We start from the raw sequence: 11,732 nt of genomic DNA on the forward strand, positions 1-11,732 counted from the left end.
TGTCAGCAAAAGCAGAGTACGCTTTAACTTGTTCATGCCTGTCATATAGGGCAGGTGGTGAGAGAACATGTAAAATCTTATCACACTATTTAAGATATCAAAAGAAAAAGAATTATATTCCTCTGATGAAGAATGAGAAGAATAAAATATGTACTGCCACTACTGAAACAAATTTACCGTTTTATGAGTTCTGATCTGAATTCTACAGTAAAGGCAAAGAATCCTTTGGGAGAGATACAGAAGCATTTTTTTTTCACCTTGAGATGTTACTCAACAACACGTTCTTACTGAACCTTTGTGTGTGGATGAAATTGGCAGTGATAATGAATGTAAATCAATATGAACAATGGCAAATCTCCATGGCTGGATTTTGGAAATGTATGTGGGGTCCTTACCAATGCTCCCTCTAAGCTGTGGAGTCTTGTGAGCAAAAATTCTCCTTTGTGAGCTACCGGCATTAAAGCTGTGAGCGAGCGATTCGGCTCCTGCATAAATTAGTTTGCTCTGGAGCCCCATCCTTCCTGAACTAGGACAAAAATGTGTGAGCCGGAGGCTAAAAAACTGTAAGCTAGCTCACACTAGCTCAGCTTAGAGGGAACACTGGTCCTTACAGCCTCCGTTTTCTGTAAAGTGGATGTAACTCCATTTAATGAGGGAGGATTTGGTTTTCCTGATCTTAGTTTATATCATCAGGCATGTTCGTTAACTTGTGCTGACCACTGCTGATCACTCCTCTTGACTGGACTCTCTGTTGGGCTATTTTGGAGACTTCTTGTCTGGGTCCGCTCTTCAAATGGAATGCATTAAGGGTGATAAATGCTAAGATAGATCCTGTTCCACCTGCAGTTTCTGCAGTTAGAGAATGATGGCATGCAGTGTCATGACAATATAAGGTCAACTCATTTTCACATGCTAAATGAACATTATGGGCCCTTCGAGATTTAAAAATTGGGAAGAATTTTTTTATGGGAGGCTAGGACAGATGGGGGGAGTTACTTTGGACCAATTAATAGACTATGATGAAATTTTTTTGTTATTTTCTCAGCTGAGGTCTAGATATGATCTGTCAACCTCTGTTGAATGGCAGTGTTTACAACTGCGACAGCTGTTGTTATCTAAATATGTCCCTGCAGCACTAAGTGCTTCAGAATCTCCATTACTCTCGGAAACTCTCTCTGAATCAAGGAAGAAAAATATTTGTTTATAAATCATTGATGCCAATTAATACATATGATATGTGAACTTGCAGAAATTAATGGAATGAGGAGCTAGATCACCCTATTTTGCCAATACTAAGGGATCTGGCCCTAAATCTTGTACTTGTGGTTTCTATTGCCATCGCGCAACAATTTATTGAATAAAAATATATATATTTAGGATACACTGGACTGCACAGCATCTTTTCATTAAAGGACTAAGTAAGGTGTCTAATTGCTGGTATTGTAACTTACAAGATGCATCTCTTAAATATATGCTTTGGGCCTGTTCAGTTATTCGGTCTTTTTGGAAAGAAGTAATTACTTATATCAGTTTTGCATTAGAACATTTATTGATCTTTGAGGATGCTTTTATGTACTTTTCAACTGTTTGCTTGGAGCCTCTGTGCTCTTGCTGTAGCTAAAAGACCTATATTATGTCACTGGAAAGATAAATGCCCACACCAGTAATTCAGTGGATTGAGGACCTTACAGCTTTATTAACATTTGAGCCTATGGCATACAGACAAGAACTGTGCATGGACATATTTTTTGATAATAGGAAGCTTTTTATAGAGGCTTAAGTGTAGACTTGCCACCATTGTTATGTTTTTTTCCCTGTTTGGGTTGGCTTTAAAATATAAGAACATTTTTTACAAAAGTTATTAGCAAGCCCATTCAGAACAAGCTTGCCCTCCAATTTCACCTCTTTTGTTTCAGGTCAGGTCCCAGGTGTTGGTGGAGTCGGAGGCGTTGGTGGGGTCCCAGGCGGAGTACCAGGTGTTGGTGGCTTTCCAGGTGTGGCTCCAGGTGGTGTTCCTGGTGAGTTAGATTAAGAAGACGTGTCCCCTGATGGGACAAATTCTGTCCTGCTTCTTGACCATGTCTTTTGTATGTACCTTCAGGTGTGGCTCCAGGGACGGCGGCGGCGGCAGCAGCAGCAAAGGCAGCAGCTAAAGCAGCAGCATATGGTGAGCTGAATGGCCCACTTATCTGTCACTCACAGGATTGTTATGGATAGTCTTGTAATGCAAACGAACCAGATGAGGCTGGCCTGAAATTTACTGTTATGCTCAGCTTGGAGTAATTGATGCTTCTGTTTCATTGATTTAAGTCCAGACAGGGAGAGATCCATGGGATTCCAAAGGGCAGAAGCTGAATCGATCTTCTGTGCATACATAGAATCACAGAGTTGGATGGGGCCACAGAGGCCATCTAGTCCAACCCCCTGCTCAATGCAGGATCAGTCTGGAACATACCTGACAAGTGTTTGTCCAGCTGCTGCTTAAAGACTGCCAGTGAGGGGGAGCTCACCACCTCCCTAGGCAGCTGATCCCACTTTTCCACAACTTCCACAACTATTACTGTAAAATATAAATATTAAGATTTTCCTTTACGTTCCTTATGTGCGCCATCTGACCCATTTCTTATTTGATTAGAAAATTTGTATGCTACTTCTCAAGACCTGCTCGAGGCTGCTCACAATAAAAGCCAAGCACCCAGATAATTATAAGAAATCATACCTGTGATGGAATGGGCTTGCAAGCCCCATTCCCTCAGGTTCTGGAAGCTTAGAAAAGCCCTGAGGACTGAATAGATATGGTGTCTTTGCATAAACCAGGCTCTGAGCATTCAAAATACAAGTTTCGTAAACAGCAAAAAAAAAAAAAAGAACACATGATCTGTTCAAGCATCAGTCCTAAGCAAGAATGTAAAGAAAAGGTGAAACCATGCAGTCCTCTCAACCTTGAACACTATACTTACCCTAGCCAATGTCTAATTAAGATAGGCTAATAATTCTTGAAGTTGCAGCATTTCAAAATCCATCATAATCTTAGCTCTCAGAGATGAGACTTCTGATCATTGTCCCTCAACACATGGTCACGATGGAGTCCTGATGTAAAGGTTTAGTCCTTCATGACTATTACTTTCCTGGACAAAAGTCAAGAGCTTCTTCCTGAGAATTTATAATCTCCTCTTTGAGAGTTCATCCCCTTCTTGGAGTCTTCCTGCCCTCAAAAGGAAGGCAATACAATCTAGCCTTCTGATTGTCCCAGTCTCTGTCCCTTTTGGTGTGACAATCTAGAAAGGTGTTAGATAAGTTACTGCATTCCTTTTTAACTTGACCTTATGTTTGGGCCTTAGGTCCACTGGTTGAAGAAAGAGCTAGAAGTCCAGTAACACCTTAGAGACCAGTGAGATTTTGGGGGTATAAGCTTTCAAGAGTCAAAGCTCCCTTAATTAGACTCTTGTTGGTCTCTAAGGTGCTAATAGACTTAAATCTAGCTTTTCTGTTTCAGACCAACATGGCTACCCTCCTGAAACTGGTTGAAGAAAGGTGATTTGTCGATAATTTTAAAATAAATAACTACATTTTCCTCAGGGACTGGGGTAGCACCTGGCTTTGGAACTGTTCCTGGTGTAGCACCTGGTGGCGTGGTACCTGGTGGTGTGGCACCCGGTGGCATTGGAACTGGAGGTATGTCATCAGGGTATGGCAACCAGTGCAGGTAGTGATGTCTTGGCTCAGTGTTGTGTTTCTGCAGTGATTCAAAAGATGGGAGGTTCCATTCACCCTCCCAGGGCAACCATGAGGTCTAGAATAACAAAAGACTCTTGTGTTTGCAGGTAGCTGTGTTAGTCCAAGGTAAAATCCACAACCAAAGTTGAGTAATGCCTTTTAAATAACACAAACCAGTATGCTAATGTTAAAGTTCTCAAAGACCCCTGCACTAGGCAGCTTCCATTTGAAAACAGGAAACCCAGTAGTTGATCAAGTATTACCCCAACCATAATGGAACACAAAGATCACTTAAAAGGCCAAGAGCAGATGAAATTTGTAGCAATCGTGATATTAACAAAACTGGATATTGATGTACCAGGAAATAGCCAACAGAAGCCAAAGTTGATAATATTACCTAGTGGGTTACCAGGAAGGCCCATGAGAACAGTCTCTTCCCAAATAATTTTTCTCCAGTTGATGATTCCTTTTGTTTGTCAACTAAATTTGGGTATTTCCAAAATAGACAGAGCCATGCTGGATCAGACCAGTGTTCCATCTAGTCCAGGATGGAGACCTGCTTCTTACATGGTTTGAGTGCTTTGCTGTTGTGGATTGGTAAAATGTAATTTTCCATCTGTGAGGAAAGTAAATATGCTGGCAAATTCCGTTAGATGGTTAAGGCAGCTTCCATTTGAAAACAGATGGTTTGAAAACAGAAAAACAGAAAACAGAAAAACAGAAAAACAGTATTTGAAAACAGAAAAACAGATGGTTAAGGCAGCTTCCATTTGAAAACAGGAAACCCAGTAGTTGATCAAGTGTTACCCCAACCATAATGGAACACAAAGATCACTTAAAAGGCCAAGAGCGGATGAAATTTGTAGCAATCGTGATATTAACAAAACTGGATATTGATGTACCAGGAAATAGCCAACAGAAGCCAAAGTTGATAATATTACCTAGTGGGTTACCAGGAAGGCCCATGAGAACAGTCTCTTCCCAAATAATTTTTCTCCAGTCGATGATTCCTTTTGTTTGTCAACTAAATTTGGGTATTTCCATAATAGGCAGAGCCATGCTGGATCAGACCAGTGTTCCATCTAGTCCAGGATGGAGACCTGCTTCTTACATGGTTTGAGTGCTTTGCTGTTGTGGATTGGTAAAATGTAATTTTCCATCTGTGAGGAAAGTACATATGCTGGCAAATTCCGTTGGATGGATTATTGCACCTCTATATTTTGGATATTGATGGATACAACAGGCATGGAGCACGAAGCACTTTAAATTTTCAAGAAGCACCTTAAGAATCTCAAGATAGATTTACTCAAGAACAAGACAGTAATATTTGACAAGCACTTTACTGGGTACTAATCACAGTCTTGCGGATTGATCAAAGTCTTCTGGAATTTTCTGCACTTGGATCCTTCTGAACTGAGGTTTGGGGCTGGAGGCCTCCAAAGTGATTTCCACTGTAACTAACTGTGTAGTATAGTTGGCATCTGTTATCTATGACTGCATGGACCTATATATTGTGAATGGAACTTTATGATGCCTTTAAAAGGGTTATACAATAGTATATTCGTAAAATTCAGTCTTGGTTTTTGCTTTCCTCTTTTATTTCGTTCCCGTGATTCTCTCTTTGTACTTTCCCTTTGAGGTTTAGACATGCCACAGACATTTGCCAGGCCTTTTCCCATCTGGCCAGTGAAGACAAGGCGGGGATGGGTTGCGGGGGCACTCGATGGAATTAGGATAGGCGGTTTCTACTCTCCTCCTCCTTTCTTCTTCTTCTTCTTAGGGTTGGTACCAGGAGGTCCTGGAGCAGCAAAAGCAGCCGCCAAGGCAGCTAAATACGGTAAGTAAGAGGCTGACTGTGCAGGTGCCCCGTCCGGCCTAGGGATTAGGGTTGCCAGTTTCCAGCTGGGGCCTGGAGATCTCCTGGAATTACCACTGTTGCCCAGTCTGTAGAGATCACTTCCCGTGAAGGAAATGGCTGCTTTGGAGGGTGAGCTTTATGGCACTCTACTCTGCTGAGTTCCCTTCCCTCCCCAAACCCCACCATGCCAGGGCTGCACCCCCACATCTCCAGGATCTCCCCAACCTGGAGTTGGCAGCAATACCTAGGGTAGGAAAAGAAGAAAAGAAGGAGAGGAACAGCAGCCTGGCAGATACTGCCTAAAAGAAATAAAAGAACAGCCAGTGTTGCAAGTGCAATCGATCACGCCGCCCTTTCCCTTTCCTACAAGACTGGGAAGCCCGGCCCTTGGTGAGGCGTCAAGAGAAGAGAGGTGCCCTCTTTAGACTCCCTTTGCAGGCCTTAGAATGTCAGTTCTTTGGGGCACATTTTGACTTCTTCTGTAGCCTTAATAAAAGTGCATACAGATGCTTGCTGACCTTGTGTCACAGTAGTTCCCAGGCTGTTACCTGTTATTTTTGTTGTTGTTATTTTTGTTGCTGTTATTTTTGTTGTTGTTATTTTTGTTGTTGTTATTTTTGCTGTTGTTATTTTTGTTGTTGTTATTTTTGTTAAAGGTGTGCTTTAATCAAACAGGAGCTGCTGCAGCAAGAGGTCTGGTGCCCGGCGTCGGAGGAGTTGGCGGCCTGGCACCTGGCGTCGGAGGGGTTGGCGGCCTGGTGCCCGGTGTCGGAGTTGGCGGCGTTGGAGGTTAGCAGCCCTACATGTGTTCTGTTGTGGTGGTGCTTGTTGCCTGTGGCATTTCTTTCTTTCCTTCTATTTCATCTTCCACATTTCTAGACTTTCTTGGAGCAGAGGTGCCAAGCTGGTTGGTAGTACCTGATTACCGTCCAACACAAAATTAGTAATGCTAGCAAGGTTGTAAAACCAGCCCTCCCAGTTGAAAAGCTCGCTCAGTGAAAGCTCTGGAATGAAATGAACATCAGTTGAGCCTCCCTGAGCAGGGAGGTCCACAACCAAGGGGGCCACCACCAAGAAGGCCCCCAGTTTTTCATTCCAAATGCATTTGTGGTAAATCTAACAATTCATGGGTTGCCATCCCTGGATCTGTTCCTGCAGTGGAAGCCCTTTCTTCCAGTGGAAGGACCCTTTCCCTGATGCAAGATGCTCAGACACAATAAGATTTGTGGAAGAGATCCAAGGGCCACAACCCTGCGCATTGCTTAAGAGTACTACCGTGTATCACTGTGATTTTCAAACAGTCTTCCAGGTAGGCGTTGTTCCAAAATTCTCTCCATCTGAATCTCTCCCTGGATGTTGGAGTTCCAAATTGCCCGGTCTTGTTTCCAAAGCATAACTGATGCAATAGGAATACTACGCAGTGTTGTGCGTGCTTTGATTTCTGCATTTTGTACAGAGCGTTTGCACATGCAGTCTGGTGTGCTCAGTTTATTGGGTCTGTGGTTATACGTACAGAAAAGGAAATCTGGATGCATCTGTGCATACAATCTAAGCAAGACTGCTTTCTCATAGTGTCTTATAAATGCACATCTGTGCATCATTAACTTGTGTCTGTGGGGGGGAGTGAAGATCTAATGAGCTAGCTGTGGCAAGCTGTGCATGGTCTAAGCCAGCGTGGTGTAGTGGCTAAGAGCAGTGAACTGTAATCTGGAGAATCAGGTTTGATTCCCCGCTCCTCCTCCACATGAAGCCTGCTGGGTGACCTTGGGCCAGTCACCGTTCTCTCAGTACTCTCTCAGCCCCACCTACCTCACAAGGCGCCTGTTGGGAGAAGGGAAGGTGATTGTAAGCTGCTTTGAGACTCCTCGGGGTAGAGAAAAACAGGGTATAAAAACCAACTCTTCTTCATCTTCTTCTTGTTGTTGTTATTCTGGATTTAGCATTAGAAATTTCCCTAGTGAAACCAGAATCCAGGGGGAATTCCATGACCATAAAGGAACGGAATGCAGGGTGTTTGTCTCCCCCCCCCCTTCTGTGGAATCCTGGAGGTGGGGGGGGTTCTTGTGACTCTTATCAGGAGCTCTTGAGTGAAAAAATCGGGGCTGGTGGGACAGCGTCTCTGAAAAGACCACATGGCCCACCAGTCCCTGCAATTAAATCCACTGGGGCAATACCAAAACATGAAGCCAAGTACCCGTTTCTGGCAGGGTAGTCGTAAACAGAGTTGCACCCTTCCATGCCTGTTGAATCTGGATGTAACTCTGTTTAGGACCGCAGTGCCAATAAACAAAATCTGCTGCGTGTCATTGGAATGAGACAAAAGCTCATCGGTCACACGTGGATCCATGGGGGGGGGGGAACAGCAGCGTCATACTTTTTTTTATTAGGACCAGCTGAAATATCTCAGAGTCGTCCATAACCTCTGAGTTCCCAGGAACTCTGAGCAGGGGGTTGGACTAGATGGCCTGCATGGACCCTTCCAACTCTGTGATTCAGTGATTGGGATTCTCCGTGAACACTTCATCGAATGAGATGATCCGATTCTGTACACGAACAAAAGAAAAGAAAAGAAAAAGGCGTGGGAGGAGAGGAAAGAGGCGTTTCAGATCAGGATGCCCAAAGTTTGCTTGCATTCTCCAAACCTTTCCTTAGTATTTTCTTTCCTGTCCCGTTGCAGGACCACATCAGAAATGAAATAGCCTCAAAAATTAACGTGGACCCTTAATTTGCAGTTAGGGCTATTTTGGGGCAGGAACACACAGGAACGGAGTTCCGGCTGGCTCCTGAGCTGGCCACGCCCAGCAGGAACTCATTAGCATAATAGGCCACACCCAACAGCAGAAACTCATTAGGATTGGCTACATTAGGGGTGTGTGGCCTAACATGCAAAGAAGTTTTGACAACAAACAAGGTAAACAATAACAAGCAAAAGGTGGGTGTGGCTGGTAACAAGGGGGTGTGGCCTAATATGCTATTGAGCTGTGCTTTCAGGGGTGTGATCTAATATACTAATGAGTTTCTGCTGTTGGGTGTGGCCTATTATGCTAATGAGTTCCTGCTGGGCTTTTTTTTTACAAAAGAAGCCCTGGTTAAAGTAACCCCCTGCATGCACTCATTCACCCACACACATGGATGGACGAGTTAAAGGCTTTGGTTCGTTCCCAACAGAGGCCTTCAACTCTACTTGTAAAGTACAGAGCTTCCATGTTTAGAGGCAGCATATCTGCAAGTACCAGATGCTGGGAGAGAGGCAGGCTGTCACTTTTGTGGTGCCAAACTAACGTTTTTAAAAATCTGCACAGCCAATCAGATCTCTAGTGGCTTGCTGGGCAAAAGCCCCATTTCCTAGGAACATTTGGTGGGCACCAGGGAAGGGGCTGGCAGGCATCATGGTGCCCATGGGCGCCAAGTTGGGGACCCCTCGTCTGAACTGCCATGATGTATTCTTTCATTCCCGTTTCAGTGCCTGGGCTCGGAGCAGCAGCAGCAGCAGCTAAAGCAGCAAAATACGGTGAGTCTGGCTTGTACCCCTTTGCCCCCAACTCCTTTGCCCCGGCTTTTCCTCGGGGAGCGCCCCTCTTCTGGTCCTAGCCCTCTGCACCACGCAGCTGGCCACAGCTGTTTTTCCTGGGTGAATGCAAAATGGAGATTTCGAGGCACGTGTTCAGCAAAAAAGCACAGAGTAGGATGCCCGTTGATGCGAGCAAAGCCAGCCAGACCCTTTACTGGTTTAGAGACTGGAGAGGGGACAAGGAGCCCGTGATGGGGTTAGAGCTGTCCTCTTCCAGTGTGACGGTGATCCGGGAAGAGCTTAATTGTTATAAAAGAGCTAGGGACAGTAGATGAGGGTCATGCCCCTTCCTTGGCAATGTGGAAAGATCACCATCCGCCAGGCTTCTGTATCAGAGTGGATTACTTCCACACCTTTTGTTTTATAAATTAAAACCTCCAAAATTTTGAATCTCTCTGCAGGTGCTGGAGGCGTTCCCGGCGTGGGAGGCGTTCCCGGCGTGGGAGGCGTACCTGGCGTGGGAGGCGTACCTGGTGTAGGGGGCATACCTGGTGCAGGTAACTGGTTCTTTTGCTGTCCCTTAAGAATTGCCTTCTCTCATATGAACTTACCCATGGTTGACAAAGATCTTCCTTCTGGCTCCAGGTCCCCACACTGTCTGCAGTGCAGTGGGTCAGGAGACAGGACAGGGTCTTCTCTGGTGCGGCACCTTGAAACTCCCTACCTAAACGGGGCCTGCTCTGCCCCGTTTTCTCAGGCATCTGGTTCTGATTTCGCAAAGACTTTTTGGTCCTGCCGATGACTGAAAAACTGCCAAGCTGATTTATTTCGCCTTACAGCGAGTTAGCTTAAAGCAGTTTGTTCCAACAGTTTCGATTTGATGACTGCTTTGGAGTTTTAATTTGCAGTATGGTGGTTTTCCCCAGTGGTTTTGTCGGCAGCCTTCTAAACGGACCTGTTCATCAAAATGTTCTATATAAATAAATCTTGGTGCTCAGATCCTCCTCACTTGCGAATCTTTGATTACGAGGCACGCATTCGCAAAGCCCTGGACCCATAGATCAAGATGGCTGACTGTGAGGGCAAGCCTGAAGGGGCGCTCGAGGCAACAGGCATTCTGACAGGACTTATTTCTTTCGACATCTTACAGGGATCCCCCAGATTGGAGCACAGCCCGGAGCCAAGCCCCCGAAATATGGTACGTATGTGGGATCAGAACACCTTGTGCGGTTCTGGCCACCCTGTCCTCAAAAGGGGGGATGGATCCAGCAGAGTTTTGGAACCTAAGAGGCTGCAGAGATCGTTTCTGGTCCAGTAACTTAACAAGCCAAGTCCAAGATGGCACCTTACACACCCCTCTGAATCAACTCAAGGTCCCGAACTGGCAGGGAATTCTCCTTTCCCAGCGTCCTTTCTCAACCACGAGTTGAGCCTGCCGAAAACAGCTCCTATTTGTCTGTTTCTATTAACGGCACCCCAAGTCTGCCAGGCAAGAGGACTGGTTTCACTGTACCGCTAGTGAAGGCCACCTGACTGCCCGTCCCTCAACCAGAAAGGGAGATAAGACATAAGAACATAAGAGACGCCAATGTTGGACCAGGCCAATGGCCCATCTAGTCCAACACTCTGTGTCACACAGTGGCCAAAAATACCAGGTGCCATGAGGAGGTCCAGCAGTGGGGCCAGGACACTAGAAGCCCTCCCACTGTTGGCCCCCCCAAGCACCAAGAAGACAGAGCATCACTTGCCCCAGAGCCCCTATCTATACCTTGTGGCTAATAGCCACTGATGGACCTCTGCCTCCATCAGTGGAAGATAGGATTAGAATGCAGAGCCATGGACAGCAACCCCGGATCTGCATCAGTGAAAAACAGTTCCAAAGGGTAGCCATGTTGGTCTGTAGTAGAAAAGATAGGTTTGAGTCCAGTGGTATCTACGAGACCAACCAGGGTTTCAGGGTGTGAGCTTTCCAGAGTCAAAGCTGCCTTCGTCAGACATGATTAGGAATGGAGATCTCCGGGTCTTTATATCCCAGTCAGAAGGTGGGAGGGGTGTTGCCGAGAATGCCCGTAAAGGATGCAGAGGGACAAATGCACATTGTAATCCACTTGATCAGAGCAGAGGGGAACCGTCTGGGGGCAGAAAATTAGCATCTGCAGTGAGACAAGAATCCTCTGTCCCTGTTCAACCCGGGGGGGGGGGGCATCCATTGTTCTGAACTTGTGAATGAACTCAAGTACAGTGAAAAATGGGTACACACTTCTGACTTTGTTCCCTGTCCCTAACAGGTGTTCCAGGGGCTGGACTGGGTGGAGGCGGCATTCCAGGTATGACGGATACAGAAGGGGGTGGGTTTGGGAAGGGACACCAGTTGCTAGGAGTCCTGGGAGGGTGGGGCCTTCAGTGCAGGCGGAGCATTCTGTTTGTAGGGCAGAGACAGAGTTCCCAGTGCGACCTCTGGCTGTGGTGCAGGATGGCTTCCTCACAGGAAACTCACATGAAGCTGCCTTAAACTGAATCAGACCCTTGGTCCATCCAAGTCAGTATTGTCTACTCAGACTGGCAGCAGCTCTCCAGGGTTTCGGGCAAGAGGTCTTTCACATCACCTACTGCCTGGTCCTTTAACTGGAGATGCTAGGAATTGAA

General features: G+C 45.7%; 2 long non-coding RNA genes across 2 annotated transcripts; both read left to right on the plus strand.

The window, feature by feature from the left end:
- Nucleotides 1-2,137: 2,137 nt before the first annotated feature.
- Nucleotides 2,138-9,063, plus strand: LOC107112427. The gene is made up of 5 exons (XR_001482589.1): nucleotides 2,138-2,167; nucleotides 3,580-3,675; nucleotides 5,498-5,554; nucleotides 6,251-6,364; nucleotides 9,039-9,063. It is a non-coding gene; the product is annotated as an uncharacterized LOC107112427 (long non-coding RNA).
- Nucleotides 9,053-10,278, plus strand: LOC107112429. Its single transcript, XR_001482590.1, has 3 exons — nucleotides 9,053-9,086; nucleotides 9,548-9,643; nucleotides 10,237-10,278. It is a non-coding gene; the product is annotated as an uncharacterized LOC107112429 (long non-coding RNA).
- Nucleotides 10,279-11,732: the final 1,454 nt, after the last annotated feature.

This window comes from Gekko japonicus, unplaced genomic scaffold (genome assembly GCF_001447785.1).
Source record: "Gekko japonicus isolate JY-2015 unplaced genomic scaffold, Gekko_japonicus_V1.1 scaffold250, whole genome shotgun sequence".
Lineage (NCBI taxonomy): Eukaryota > Metazoa > Chordata > Lepidosauria > Squamata > Gekkonidae > Gekko > Gekko japonicus.